Genomic DNA, 15,472 nt, shown 5'->3' with positions numbered 1-15,472 from the left:
CCAATGCAGGGGTACAAGACTGTGGTGGTGTCATGTGAGAAATTATCTAGAAATACTGCTAGGGATTGGAATGTATTAATTTTAAGTGGTGTGTGTTGTATGAGAGGAATTATTGGTGAGTTAAATTAATCTTAACTAAATTCACTCCCTAGTGTAGTATGATTTGAGGACTAATATGGGTGCAAGAATATTAGTAATAAGATAACCCCTAAGAATTGATACTTTGGAAGAGTGTAATTACGTGATTGAAAGTTAGCCGTGGAATGGAGTGCAGCAAAATCAGTATAAGTTTTTGTACTGGTATGGCGCCTGGCGGCGGGATCCAACCCGCCAAGTGATAGCCAATCCTCAAGGGGTTTGTATGTCGCGAGGCACCTGGCGAAGAGGGACATTTCGCTAGGCGATAGTGTAGAGGCAAAGGGTTTTTCAGGCGTGTGGCGCCTGGCGGTACGTGTCCCCCGCCAAATGGCCTGGAAGCCTGATGCGCCTGGCGCTTAGAGGGCTGCGCCAGGCAATACCGCAAAGCAATTGTGGTCGCTTGTTTTTGTGCGTGTGATCTACAAGGCTTCTACGATACCTTAAAGGTCGGCTTGCTGGTGTTCTGTGAGTTGTGGCTCGGAACGTATCCCTTGAGTTGAGCTCGGGATAGGGGTAAGCACGTGGCATTTCTTGAGTGTGGCTCAGAATGGCATCCCTCGAGTTGAGCTCGGGATGGCGGATGAACACTAGAAACCCTTGAGTTGAGCTCGGGTTGGCGAATGTTGTCGATGTGAATGTGTTGGTTGTGGCCAGTACGGATGGGTCCAGATAGATTGCCCTCCTCAGTAATTAGCTGACGAGTTTGGTAGTCTTGGGACGTTACGAACTATGTCTGTATTTGGAAACTCCACCTGGCGTTACGGTGTGTGATCCGTAGCATGGTTTCCCACACGTGCTTTATCGGTTATGGCCGATAGGTATGGCAACAAGGCATCTTGAGGTACTCACTAGAAGACGTAGAACATGATTAACATGGTTATGGCCATGTGGTATGGAATCAAAGGAACGAATTCCTTTGGTGTGATTGTGTGATATATATATATAATTGTGCCATATATATATATATATATATATATATATATATATATATATATATATATATATATATATATATATATATATTTATTTATTTATTTATTTATTTATTTTGTTAGCTCACCTTATCTGCTTGTGGTTGGCGATGATCATGTACGCGGTACACGGGAGCAGATGATGTTGCAGGTGGATCTGGTGAGGCTTAGAGCCGGAGCAGAGCTAGACTGGGATTCAGATTTTTAATCAGAGTTTTGATTATGTTTTGGAACAGTAGTAATAATTTACATTATTAAATTTGGATATTGTATTTAAGCTTTGTAAGTTTGGACTCAGTTATTTTATGATCGAATAAAGTTTGAAATTTCCTGCGTTTTTGGGAAATGGATTTATAATTAATGAGATTTTATGTTCTGATTTTATTTTAGGCTTAAATATACATTTGGTCCCTATTTTTTTTATTTAATTTGGTCCCTATTTTCGTTTTATGTTCAATTAGGTCCTCATTTTCGTCAAATTATAGTCAATTTGGTCATTTTCACTAACGGTGTTTAAATATTTAACGTTTTTGAACAGTACATGCCACGTGTCAGCTCCTGTTTTTTTATATTTTTTTTAATTTTTTTAAAAAAATTTTAAATTTTTTTAATTTCAAAAAAATGGTCCACGTGTCAAGTCATAGTTGTGTCGCGTGTCAATGCTAGTGCCACGTGTCAGTTTGTGATAGTATTATTTTTTTTGTTCAATTTAGTACCTATATTCGTTATTTTTGTTCAATTTATTCCCAATTTTTGTTCAAATAAATCAATTTTGTCCCTTTCAGATTGATACTAAATTTAATATCTTTTATACAAATTATATTAATATCTTTTCTAAAATTGACCTTTGAATTTATTATTTTTTAAATTCAATTATAAATTATTAAATTTAATTATAAATTGAATAAATTCTTATATTTAATTACTAAATAGAATATAATTATTTAAAATATTATAAGAATATAATTATTACTTTTTTTTCTAATATTTATATTCTAAAATATTTTTAAAATTGATATATAAAAATATTTTAAATATTCAAAATATTTTAGAAAAATTAACTAATATTTGTAAAATTAACATTTATATATAAAATATTTTAGATTTTAATATCTAAAATGCGATAAAAATATTAAATATTTTAAATTTAAATGTGAATTTTACAAATGTTAATATATATTTTTAAAATTTTAATAATTATATTTTAATAATATTTAAATAATTATATTCTATTTAACAATTGAATCTAAGAATTATATTCAATTAATAATTAAATATTATAAATTATAATTAAATTTAAAAAATAACTAATAATAATGTCAATTTTAAAAATTAAATGATTTTATTTTAACAAAATTTGGGACTAAATTAAACAAAAATAACGAATATAGAGACTAAATTGAACAAAAATAACAAATATCGAGACTAAATTAAACAAAAATAAATAATACAACTACAAACTGACACGTAGTATTGACATGTGGCACTAGTATTGACACGTGGCACAATTGTGACTTGACACGTGGACACTTCTTTTGAAATTAAAAATTTTTAAAAAATTAAAAAAATTAAAAAAATTAAAAAAAATCAAAAAAACCAGGAGTTGACACGTGGCATGCATTGTTAAAAAACGTTAACTATTTAAACATCGTTAGTGAAAAGTACAAAATTGACCACAATTTGACGAAAATGAGGACCTAATTGAACATAAAACGAAAATAGGAACCAAATTAAATAAAATCAACAAAAATAGGGACCGAATGTATATTTAAGCCTTTATTTTATTATTTACACCCGTAATATCCGGTAGGGATGTTACAGTTCCCATTGGGTGGGGATAGGTGTGTTGGTGATGATGCCAATGAAGGGATGGCGATGTTTAGGTGGTTGTGGTGGTAACGGGTGTGGTGGTGTGGTATGACAAATGATGGTAGGAAAAGTAGTGGTGAAGTGACGAGGAGTGATATGGGTGGTGGGAAAGGTGGCAGCAAGGTTAGTTGTTGTGGGGTGTCTGGGGATGGTAGTTGGATGATGGATGTTTGTGTGGTGAGTAGAGATGATAGGTGTTTGTTGAGTGGTGGTGAAAGTATGCAAGGTGGGGTTATATTCCCTTTCCTCCTCGTTAAGTTGGTAGGCATAGGACCTGGGGGCTTCTGACGGTTCCTTGCCTTTTCCTTTCTAGGTAGGGTCAGCCTCAATCTCCTCCTCAGCTTGGAGTTCTCCTGCCTAAGCGCTTCCATCTCATCAGCACTGCGCTTTTTCAGGTCGGCAAGCTCTTGTTGCATCTTGGTTTGGCCTTTAAGGATGAAGACCAAGTCTGGGGTGATGTTTGCATGCATAGAAGGGCCTGCTTTAGGGTGCTTCACTATTCCAGCTCTATTGTGGGTGGAGACCATCCTCGATAGTGTTCAGATTGCTTGGTAAGGTATCGCTTCGTGTCCCACGATAGGCGCCAATTGTTCCTGTGGAGAACAAATGGGAGATATTAGGGGACACAAATAATGCCTTACCTCAATCCTTGACCTCTCAAGCTGGCTCCTTCTTGACTTCTACACGTCATCTGTTAGTGTATACGGTTTGGACCCTAAGGGGGTTACTTGCGGAGAGGGCTTCGACGATCAAGTCAGCAAAAAATTCTTCTCAAAGTCAAATCTCAAATTAGGAAATTAATGAGAATGTACCTCTTAATTGCTGGAGTCCATGTGTATTTATAGAGTCATTAATTATGGCTGCCACCTTTATGGGTTGGGCCAATACTTTGGATTCTAGATGGGTCTGGGCTTGGCCCAAGCCCTGTGTTAATGTTTGCTGGCACTAGGGGCCTTGTGTGTGTCGTTCTAAGCTCGAGGTCATTGACTCATTATGTACCGTCCTTTGCCATTATGTTATGCTTGATTGGTTATCAACTTGTTGATTTTATTACCAGGACTATGCTTAGGCGACCTTAGTCGTATACTTGCCTTGGTCCGCCTAGGTATAGTACAATATACATACTTTGATCTTCTATCATCAAGAGTGTCTTCCTATTATGTCTCGTAGTTGGAGTTCTTCTTAAACTGAACTCCATTTCCAAGAGTAGCTTTTATATATCTTAAAATTCATTTAATAGCATTAGTGGACAAACCTTTGATCTTCATATGCTCAAATTCATTCTCATTATGTGGTTTTTATCATTACATTGTTGTCATCTCCTCGTATAACTTTTTTATTTCCTTTTTCCAATTTGAACTCATTATAGACTTTTTTTTGGAACAAAAGTTTGAATTTCATCATAATTCTCCCTTAATTTAAAACTTAAGGATAAAATATAGATAGATCTAAAAAAAAACTACATTATAATAGTAAATATTTGCTTTGTGTGTGGATTGTAGCACTAATTTCCATTTTGGTAATCAACATAGTCAAGGAACAAACACTTTCCGTCTTTAAGAGACAACTTACAACAAAAGTGTTTATATTAATCAACAAATTTTGGACTTGCTACTGCATTTTTAAGTGATTGAAGAGGTGCTTTATAATCAAGAGACGTAGTCAGTGTTAGGTTCATAAAGTATATTGTATATGCGAGAGATTTTCCCCAATATATTGCTAGCATGTGAGCTTTAATCAATGCAACTCGGACCAACTTCAATATATGACAGTTCTTTCATTTTGCAACCCCCATTTTGTTGTGGAGTATTTGGATCCCCTACTAGCCCTCTCTTTGTCCCTATGAATCACCAGCCTTACCTAGAATATCATTTGCTCCCGTGTGACAATTCACACGATCATAAACAAATAACATATAATTTGATAAACAAATAACATATAATTTGATAAACAAATAACATATAATTTGATAAAATGAATAATGACCCAAACTACTTTAGTCTAATTAACTCTTGTCCAAGAACCTTAATACCCCAAGATTTTCCAACCTGCAAGTCACACAAATAATTGATCATGGACCCAGGATATAAGATGCTTCCACGAACCTGCCCGCTCGTGGTCCTGCCTCTATGAACCTCCCCGCTCGTAATGCAACTCTACAGACCTCCCCGCCCATAGTCCAACAGACGTGACCCAACAGCTACGAACCTCCCCACTCGTAGCAGCTCTCAAGTGTGAGCATGGAACATACGAACCTCCTCTCTCGTATCCCCACACAAGAGCATCATAATATTAACCTTCCCGCTTATAATATCACGTGTTCACCAACAACCTTGAACCTACCCGCTAATGACACAATTAGCATCTCATGGTCCAAGTCTCATGTAACATCCCAGCCGGATATTACTAATTTAAATAATTAAAATAGGGACATAAGTATAAACTCGCATTTATGATAATTCCTTTTTCCCAAACACAGGAAAATTTAAAACTTTATTTCAACTCGCCAATTATAAAATCCATACGACATTTAATTACTACAAAGATTAATTGTTCATAATATTCATTACAAAATAGTTCATGAAGAAAACTAGTAAAAACTCCCACAGCTGGCCCCACTCCGAATCTAAGCATCCACGTGCTCACCTGCATCCACATTGCTCCCATGTAACAAGTTACATGATCACCGCCAAACACATAAATAGGGTGAGCTCAAATACAAGAAATATAAATACAACATAAGTAATTTAGCACCCCAATCCTCAATCCTCAACTCCCAAACCTTATGGTGGACGCATCTTGATTCTACACCCTTTGATGAGTACACTGATCGATCTTTATTGCACGAGTGTCAACTCGGCCCTCTGACTACAGGCCACCACCTAATAGTCCACGCGCGGGAATAAATTGCCACGACCACAATCCGCGACACCAAGTGGAGTACCCCAAAATGAACCGCAGTTCGTAGTTGTCCCCAGACTACCAAACTCAATTAGTTACATTGAAGAAGGCAATCTTCTAGAACCTCGCCATACGAGCCACGATCTCGCACACTCCACTGGACTTCCAAAACCACCAGGCTACAACCTATAGTGGCCACATGTTATCCCAATACAAGTGCCACTCATAACTGGGCCCCCAGCAAAGCATCGCCTCATGACCTCTATCCAAAGTAGTGCAAAAATCCTCCTCGCGATCCAACTTTGCACCCAAAATCGCATGGCGCACCTCTTGCATCGCTAGGCGGAACTTGGATCCAGACCGCCTAGCAGACACCTCACGCCACTAGGCGCTATACGCTTTCCATAGCCTCTACCAAATCTTTTCCGCCTTGCGGGATCACATTTTCTGCCAAGCGTCATGTGTTCCAAGCTTCTCTGGTTTTCCCTTATCATCTGGCAACACACCCCAAGCCGCTAGGCAGCACATCCCAAGCCGCTAGGTGCCACACCAGTAGCGTCATTGCTACTGGTTTTTGGCACTTTGAAGCAAGTTCCAAAGAACCCCAAGCACTATATATACAATCCATAACATGAAATATGCTTATCCAGTCATAATCACATGACTGGATCATAGTCCAACACAATCCTGAACAACCAAACAATATACAAAAGCAGAAAGAATACATAACCATTGTCCCAAAATATCGCACGGACAATAAAACAATAATAATGATAATAATAAAAAACCAACAACAATAACAATAATGATAATAATAATAATAATAACAATAAAAGGAAACAATACAAATAAAAAAATAATAATGAAAATAATAATGAAATAAAATGAAACAATAATAGTAAAACAATAATACTAATAAGATAAAATAGTAAAAATAAAATAAAACAGTAGTAATAAATTATAATGATAATAAAATCATAAATAAAATAAAACAATAATAATAATAAAAATAATAGTAAAATAATAGTAAAATAAAATAATAATAATAATAATAATAATAATAAAGATAAAAATAATTATAAAATAAAATAAAATAAAATGAAAATAATAATAATAATAATAATAAAATAATAACATAATAATAATAAAAATAATAATAATAATAATAATTATTATTATTATTATAATAGTAATAAAACAAAATTTTAAAAATAAAAATAATAATAATGAAAATAATAATAAAATGAAATGAAACAATAATAATAAAATAGTAATATTAATAAAATAAAATAATAATAATAATAAAATTAAACAATAATAATGATAATAAAATCATCAATAAAATAAAACAATGATAATAATAACAATAATAGTAAAATAATCGTAAAATAAAATAATTAAAATAATAATAATAATAATAATAAAGATGATTATAAAATAAAATAAAATGAGAATAATAGTAATAATAAAAATAAAAAATAAAAATAGTAATACAAATAATAATAATAAAAAATAATAATTATAATAATAATAATGTAATTAATAATTATAATAATAATAATAATAATAAAAAGCAATTTTAAAAATAAAAATAATAGTGAAAATAAAAATATTAATAAAATAAATTGAAGTAATAATAAAACAATAATATTAATAATAATAAAATAATCAATAAAACAAAATAATAAAAATAAAAATAATATAATAAAATAATAGTAAAATAAAATAAAATAATAATACTAATAAATATAGTTATAAAATAAAATAAAATGAAATTAATAATAATAGTCAAAATAATAATAATCAAAATAAGAATAATAAAAATTAAAATTAAAAAAATAAAAATGATAGTAATTATAATAATAATAGTAAAATAATATAAATAATATTAATAATATTAATAATAAAATAATAATAAGGATAGTAATAGTAATAATAATGGTAAAATAAAATAAAATTAATAATAAGAATAATATTAAGTGTGTTGTATTTAGAAGAAAAACTTTAAACATCTCGTCAAGCAAAAAAGAAGAATCATGATAATCATAGCAATGATTGGGTCACAAAGAGAACTCAATACAACGGAAACCACAAACACACACATACTCTATCTAAAACCACATACGACAAACATCAAGAAGTTAAACGATACAAGAATTTGATTCAAGAGAAAGCTTTCATCCATCAATATATAACACAATTGCATATAATATCATTAAAACAGGAAATGACAGCTCTCCTAACCTGGTACTCCTTGCTCAAACTTGATGATTTTAGAGTTTCTTCCTTGATCACCAATGGCTTCCTTTGCTCTTCCTCAATTCAGCTCTCCCTCTCACTCGCTAAACACAATTGTTGCTCTACAATTATTCTCCTCTCAATACTCACCAAAAGCATCCTCCAAAACACACTTTATCCCTCTTAATTTCCCCAACAACCATTATGAGATGGTTTTCTAGTTCTTCCATATGCTCCTCAAGATGGCTAGGGTTTTCTGATCCTCTCATTCATGCCAAAAATAATTTTAGCAAAAAGAAAACTTAATCCATATCTACCAAGGTTCAAACCCACAACTATGTCAACGTCAAGTCAATGCACCACCATCAAGCCAATTCATGTTTCTTGAAATTTCATGCACACCATGCCTTATAACCTCTTATCCCACAACCATGTTTGTATGCAAAATAATTAAATAATAAAAATAATCCACAAAATGGCATTCACAAGACTCAAACCCAGGTCCTCCCCACACCATCAACATGCTCTACCACTTAAGCTACCGTTGTTCCTTGTCTTCTCTCTCCACATTAAATAACTTAGGGATTCCCGCTGTCGCATTTATTAAATAAATACTTATTAATTTATTTAATTTTCCCGGGTCTTACATCTCAAATCACATCATAATAAATGCAAGCAAGAAAAAGTCATTGGCTTAGCACTATCGCCTGGTGTTGCCTAAGTGTTGCTAGGCGATACTCCTGTGCAGACTGCTTGGTGAAAATTTTCCACCACCAGGCGCCAAGCCCAAAACATCCCCACTGTTTTACCCTCTATCGCCTAGCAGTTTGCCACTCACCGTCAGGCGCCACACGACCTAGGGATGCTCTTGGTACCCCTTTCGCCTGACGACTTCGCCTACGCCAAGCATTATATCAGTAGTGTGCCAACTATTGGTTTAGCATTCTATAACATGTTATAATTTATTCCAATTTCATTCAAAAACACTAACTTATACCTATATATCAGTGCTTGACTCCAGGTGCACTGCCAAGTACAGTTGATTCAGTTAGTTATATTCACACACATAATTCCATTCATCTAACTCAAACCCAAAGTTGGAATTAAAATCAATGCACACATAGGCCATATGCCACTTATAACTTAGACAACTCTTATTTGCAACTATATTAAATAATCCAGTAAGTTTCAATATCTTATTTTACCACTATTAGCCTATTCTCAAACCTTTACTCTATATAACCAAAACCATAAAATTCCACGCACAAAGGACCCAAAATTCTCAACCTTTCCAATTCAATTTTGCTACTTTACCTCCCTATCTCTAGATTATTAGATCATCAAAGAATGCTCAGGCTTATCACTATATCCATTTAATATAAGCACATCATTCTATTCCATCCATTGACTTGTTCATAATTTACCCTATTTCAGCTTCTATCTCATTATAACATTCATAATTCCATTCCAATTCCACTCCCAAAACCTCACTGTTAGCCACCTAAATTAAATTCATGTTACAACAACTATTCACTATTGTCGCCTAGCGGCCAACATGGTGCCGCTAGGCGGTGCATCCGCACCTGGGTAAACCCAGGTTTTTCAACACTTGCGAGAATACCAATTTTCCCCTAAACTCAATCCAGTGGTTCCAAAAATCCAGAATTACACAAATTTCCAATCCCACCTATAAGAAAAAAATCCATACTATTATACCATTACAATTATCTCGTTATTAACCCTATTCCCAAATTTTTAGATTATTTCTCCAACCCTAATAGAAAATGTAACATCCCGGTCGGATATTACTAATTTTAACTAATATAAAATAAAAGAAATCATAAAGTCACATTTATTTAAATGTCTTTCCCAAAATGCGGGAAATTAAAATCTGAGTTAAAAAGTAAATCAAGAAAACAATAAAATCAAATCTCCAAGCGTTCCCGCTCCAGCTCTATGCCTCACCAACACCACCCGCAACATCATCTACTTCCGTGTAACGTGTTACACAATCATCGCGAAACACAAGCAGATAGGGTGAGCTAACAATATCAAATTATATACAATTCAAATATATGCACACACATGTATATCATACTCTCATAACCAACCAATTTCCTTTCCTGCGTACCAACGCTTCTTGGAAAGAATTTCTCCCCTTGTGCATCAACACCTCGTGTGGAGAACAAGCCACAACCCTTACCTGTTCACCAAAACTCGGTAAGAGCATTACTTTCCTTAGGACTTATAAGCAACCACCCTTGCTTGGTCACCAAAATCCAGCAAGAGCACAACCCTTACCTGCTCACCAAAACCCGGTAAGAGCGCTGCTTTCTCTAAGACCCACAAGCAACAACCCTTGTCTGTTCACCAAAACCCGGTAAGAGCATAACCCTTACTTGTTCATCAAAACCAGGTAAGAGCGTTGCTTTCTCTAAGAAATACAAGTAACAACCCTTACCTACTCAACAAAACTCGACAAGAGTACTTGACCATGGACCCAAGATATATATGCTTCCACGAACCTGTCCGCTCGTGGTCCTGCCTTTACGAACCTCTCCGCTTGTAGTCCAACTCTACGGACCTCCCTGCCCATAGTCTAAGACACGTAATCCAACAACTACGAACCTCCTCACTCGTAACAACCCTCAAGTGTGAGCATGGAACATACTAACCTCCCCGCTCGTATGATCACACGAGAGCATCATAATATGAACCTCCCCGCTCATATTATCACATGTTCACCACCAACCATGAACCTACCCGCTCATGACATAGTTAATCATGTCCTGGTCCAAGCCCAACATCACAAACACCCAAAACACAATCCAATAGAACACACTACTCTCTACGCTATCGCTTGGCGCTACCTAAGCACTGCCAAACGACATTCTAGCGCACACCGCTTGGTGGAGCCCTTTCGCCGTCAAGCGTCAGACACAAATAGAGCCACTATCTTAATGGTTATCGCATAGCGGTTCACTCCTCATCGCCAAGTGCCACACGCTCCAGGGACTTCCTTAGTACTCCTATCGCATGCCCCTCCAATTCCATTACATTTAAAGTATATTATCATGTTCCCATACTTGCCTAAAACTTGTCATGATCATGCAACACTCAGTCGTAGTGATATCATCAATAATGGCCTTTTTCACACACTTACAACATCATACATTCGGGTTAACATGTATAGATTTATATATTCAACATGGCTCAGCAAGCACTACCTAAAACATACTCATCAATCACACATCTATATATTTATATATATACATTCACCAATCAAGGCCATACCAGCACTTAAGCACACTTAATCATCCATTAATAATCATACTCTTAGGGAATTCAAACAATCAATCATGAGTGACGTATATCTCCAGTTGCAGATCTCTAATTTAATTCTCCACCATTCAAAGTGAATAACAACATGTTATGAATCATCTGTCAAAATTTCACCTAAATTAGGCGGTTAACAAATCAGGAAACGCAATTTTACGAAAACTGCGCAGACTAGAAAAATGTAGTCGCCCAACAACAAGATCCTACTGCCCAACGAAATAAGACCAGAGACCTAGCGCTTGGTGGTAGGAAACCACCGCTCTGCGGTCCCTGCTGCATGAAAAATACGAAAAATAGCGTAATTGCACAATGTTCGTGTCGCTTGGCAGAGTTACCCTTACTGTCAAGCGGTTCATCACAAAAAACCCATAAATGGGTCTAGCTCTCATGCATCGCCTGGCAGGTATTCAAATTCGCCATGCGGTTTTTGAAAAATTTCCATAAACTTGAAAACACTGCACGAAAATGAATGAAAAAGGCACCCCGCATACATCAAGCCATATAGAAACAATAGAATAATTTTAAAACATTCAACACAACTCTCCTATCCTAGTTCTCCTTGCTCAAATGAAAACTGCTAGAGTCCTCTTGCACCACAATTGATCAAACTTATATTTCTTCCCTCCCCTTGCAGAAATGACCCCATGTGTCCTTGGTTCAGCCTCTTTGTGTGAAGAATACTCTCCTCCAGTTCCCACAAGTTTACAGTCTCAAAAACTCACCTTGTCAGGCGGTTTTTGGAAAATTTCCATAAACTTGAAAACACTGCACGAAAATGAATGAAAAAGGCACCCCACATACATCAAGCCATATAGAAACATTATAATAAATTTAAAACAATTAGTGCAACTCCCCTAACCTGATTCTCCTTGCTCAAATGAAAAATGTTAGAGTCCTATTGCACCACAATTGATCAAACTCATATTCCTTCCCTCCCCTTGCAAAAACAACCCTATAATTAGGAGTGATGATGGGAAAACGAAAATTAATAGAATTTTAATTGATGAACATTCAAAGGCCATTAACAGGTAGTTTCCTAACCCTTCCATCCGCTCCTCAAGATGGCTAGGGTTTCTGACCCTTCCCATCCATGCCAAAAATAATTTTAGGAAAAACGAACCTTATTTCACTAAAGTTAAGGTTCGAACACACAACCACCCCATTATCAAGTCAATGCACAACCATTCAACCAATTTATGTTTCATGATAATTCATATACATCTAGGAATTTATAAGCACTCATCATGATCAAGCATATTATTAAAAATAATAAATTATTAAAATAACATACAAATAACATACACAAAACTCGAACCTAAATCCTCTTACATAACTAAGTATTCTCAACCACTTGATCTAGTACTATTACGCATCATAAACCCCAGCATTAAATGCCATAAAGGTTCCCACTATCTGCATTTATTAAATAATTATTTATTTAATTATTTAAATTTCTCGCGTCTTATAGAAAATCTTCATGCTTGCATTTCCAAATTTGATCCCCAAGCATCATAATAAGAACACTAGCATAGTCTTACACGTGCACACGACACAGAAACCTGACAAAATGGTCACAATCGCATAACATCCACAAAACACCGTCAAAACAGAAGCAACCACCATGCGTCACCTGGCGGATTTATCTCACCATCAGGCGATTCAGAGCAAAACCCAAAAAAGTGGGTCAAAAGGATGCATCGCCTAGCGGCTCATTCATTACTGCTAGGGATGTCAAAATAATCTGTACTCGCGGGTATCCGTAGATAAAACCCATAATGGGTAGAAAATGGATATTAAAAATGGATACTCGCTACCCACGGGTACGGGTATTTTTGATACCCGCATGTTAACAGAGCGAGTACGAGTATCATAGTATTCGTACCCGTGGATACCCGTACCCGCTAAACTTACACCCCTTGACATTCTTCTCTTTCCTTTATTTGAAATTGGCCATATACATCAAACCTTATATAGACAATGACGTTTATGGTATGCTTGTTGTCAAATGATAGAATTAAAATAAGAATACTTGGCACGTGACAATTGAGGTTTATTATTTGTTTATTTTTCAGAAATCAATTCGAGAGAGAGTGAGTTTGTTAATCAAAATACTGATTAAAGAATTTTCATCGTGTTCAACGTCATTTTATATTTACTTTTACAATTATTTGGACTTGTATCAACTTGAGTTTATTTGAACTTTATTTAAAATTTATGACAGTAATGTATTTTATTTTAATTTATTTAAATTTATGATTAAATATTTATTTTTTAAATAATTTTGCAAATACCTGCGGGTACCCGTGGATACACGCGGATATGAATAAAATAGATAGGTACTCGCATAACGAATACTCGACGGATATGGGTACGAGTACGAGGCAGATATTTATCCAGCGGGTAGGGTACGGGGGAGCTACTACTTGTACCCTACCCGCCCTGTTGACATCCCTAATTACTGCTAAGCGATTTCTGGGCAAAAACCCAGAAACTTACGAAAAACAGCGTAAATAGGTGGAATTTCATGTAAGTTCATGGCAAGGCACATTAATTCACGCACGAATAATACATAAAAGAGAAGCTCCCCTTACCTAGTTTTCTTGCTTAAACTTGAGAATTCCAAAACTTCTTCTTGATCAATAATTCCAGTCCTCTTAGCTGTCCCTCTGCTAGCTAGGATTTCTGGCCTTTCACATTCATGCCAAAAAGAATTTTGGCAAAAAGAAAACTTAATTCTTGTTTAGCAAGATTTGAACACACCAAGACAAGTGCACACCAATTCAACCAATTCATATCTCGTGATAATTCCTATAAATCTAGGATTATATTATCACTCATCATGATCAAGCATATTTTTATTAAAAATAATAAACAATAAAATAACACACAATTAACCTACACATGACTTGAACCCAAGTCCTCCCAACATACCTAAGTACTTTCAACCACTTGAGCTAGTATTTTTCCACATTATAAAAGTCAACCTTAAATGTTATAAGACTCCTACTACCTGTGATAGAGGTCGTATCCCACCAAATTAAAACGGATAAAATGCAGTATATGAAAGTGAACCTTGTTGTCTCCCAACAACCAATGTTCTCGTTTAAAGCTTCAATTTCCAGATTCAAATACAACACAATAACACAAGGGGGGGGAGGGGGGAGGGGGTTGGCAGACAAATTCAAAATTTCAACACAACAACAAAACGTAATTGCAATTTCGATTAAACAGTCACGAAAACACCAATGTCCTTGTTCAAAGCTTCAATTTCCAAACAAACACAACATTATAACACATGGGGGGTGACAGATTCACAATGCCAATCAACAAATTCAATTAAATGCGACAGTGATTAAATGCGACAATGATTAAAACATATTGACATCCTTGATTCAATTTAATGCGCTCCAAATTTAGACCAAATTTAACTTTTATATAATGTTATTATTTTTATTTGTTATAAAATTATTTTAAAATTTCACATTTGAATTTATAAAATTGTTATTTTTAAGCCAACTCTAAGATTTGTATAGAAGTTGTTGATATATAATATTATACAAATATTTTGAATATAAATTTATTAATCTATATATTTATAATTTTAAAAGAAAATTTAAATAAAGTTTAATGTAAAATATAAATTTAAATAAACTTAATATTGTTAAAAATATATAATAGAAATATCAATTTTAATAAAAGTATCATCATAACATCTATATAAAAATTAAATTTGATCAAGCACATGAAATTGAAAATTAAAAAAAAAATTGGGAGAAAAATCAAATCAAATTAACAAATATGAGGACCAAATTGAGATTCATACAATACATGTGTCACTATATTAGATTGACACGTGACACACTATAGACATGACATGTGGCATCAATATTTTTTTAAAAAAATTTAAAAAAATTAAAAAATAAAAAACGAGAAGCTTACACGTGACATCTACTTCGCTGTATTAGTTCCATACTAACGAAAATGACCTAATTGTTACTCATTTACAAAAATGTGAA

This window comes from Vigna unguiculata, chromosome 5, assembly GCF_037176805.1.
Source record: "Vigna unguiculata cultivar grain cowpea cultivar isolate G323 ecotype 2 chromosome 5, ASM3717680v1, whole genome shotgun sequence".
NCBI lineage: Eukaryota > Viridiplantae > Streptophyta > Magnoliopsida > Fabales > Fabaceae > Vigna > Vigna unguiculata.
The sequence above is the reverse complement of the archived record's forward strand: the minus strand, read 5'-3'. Positions refer to the sequence as shown.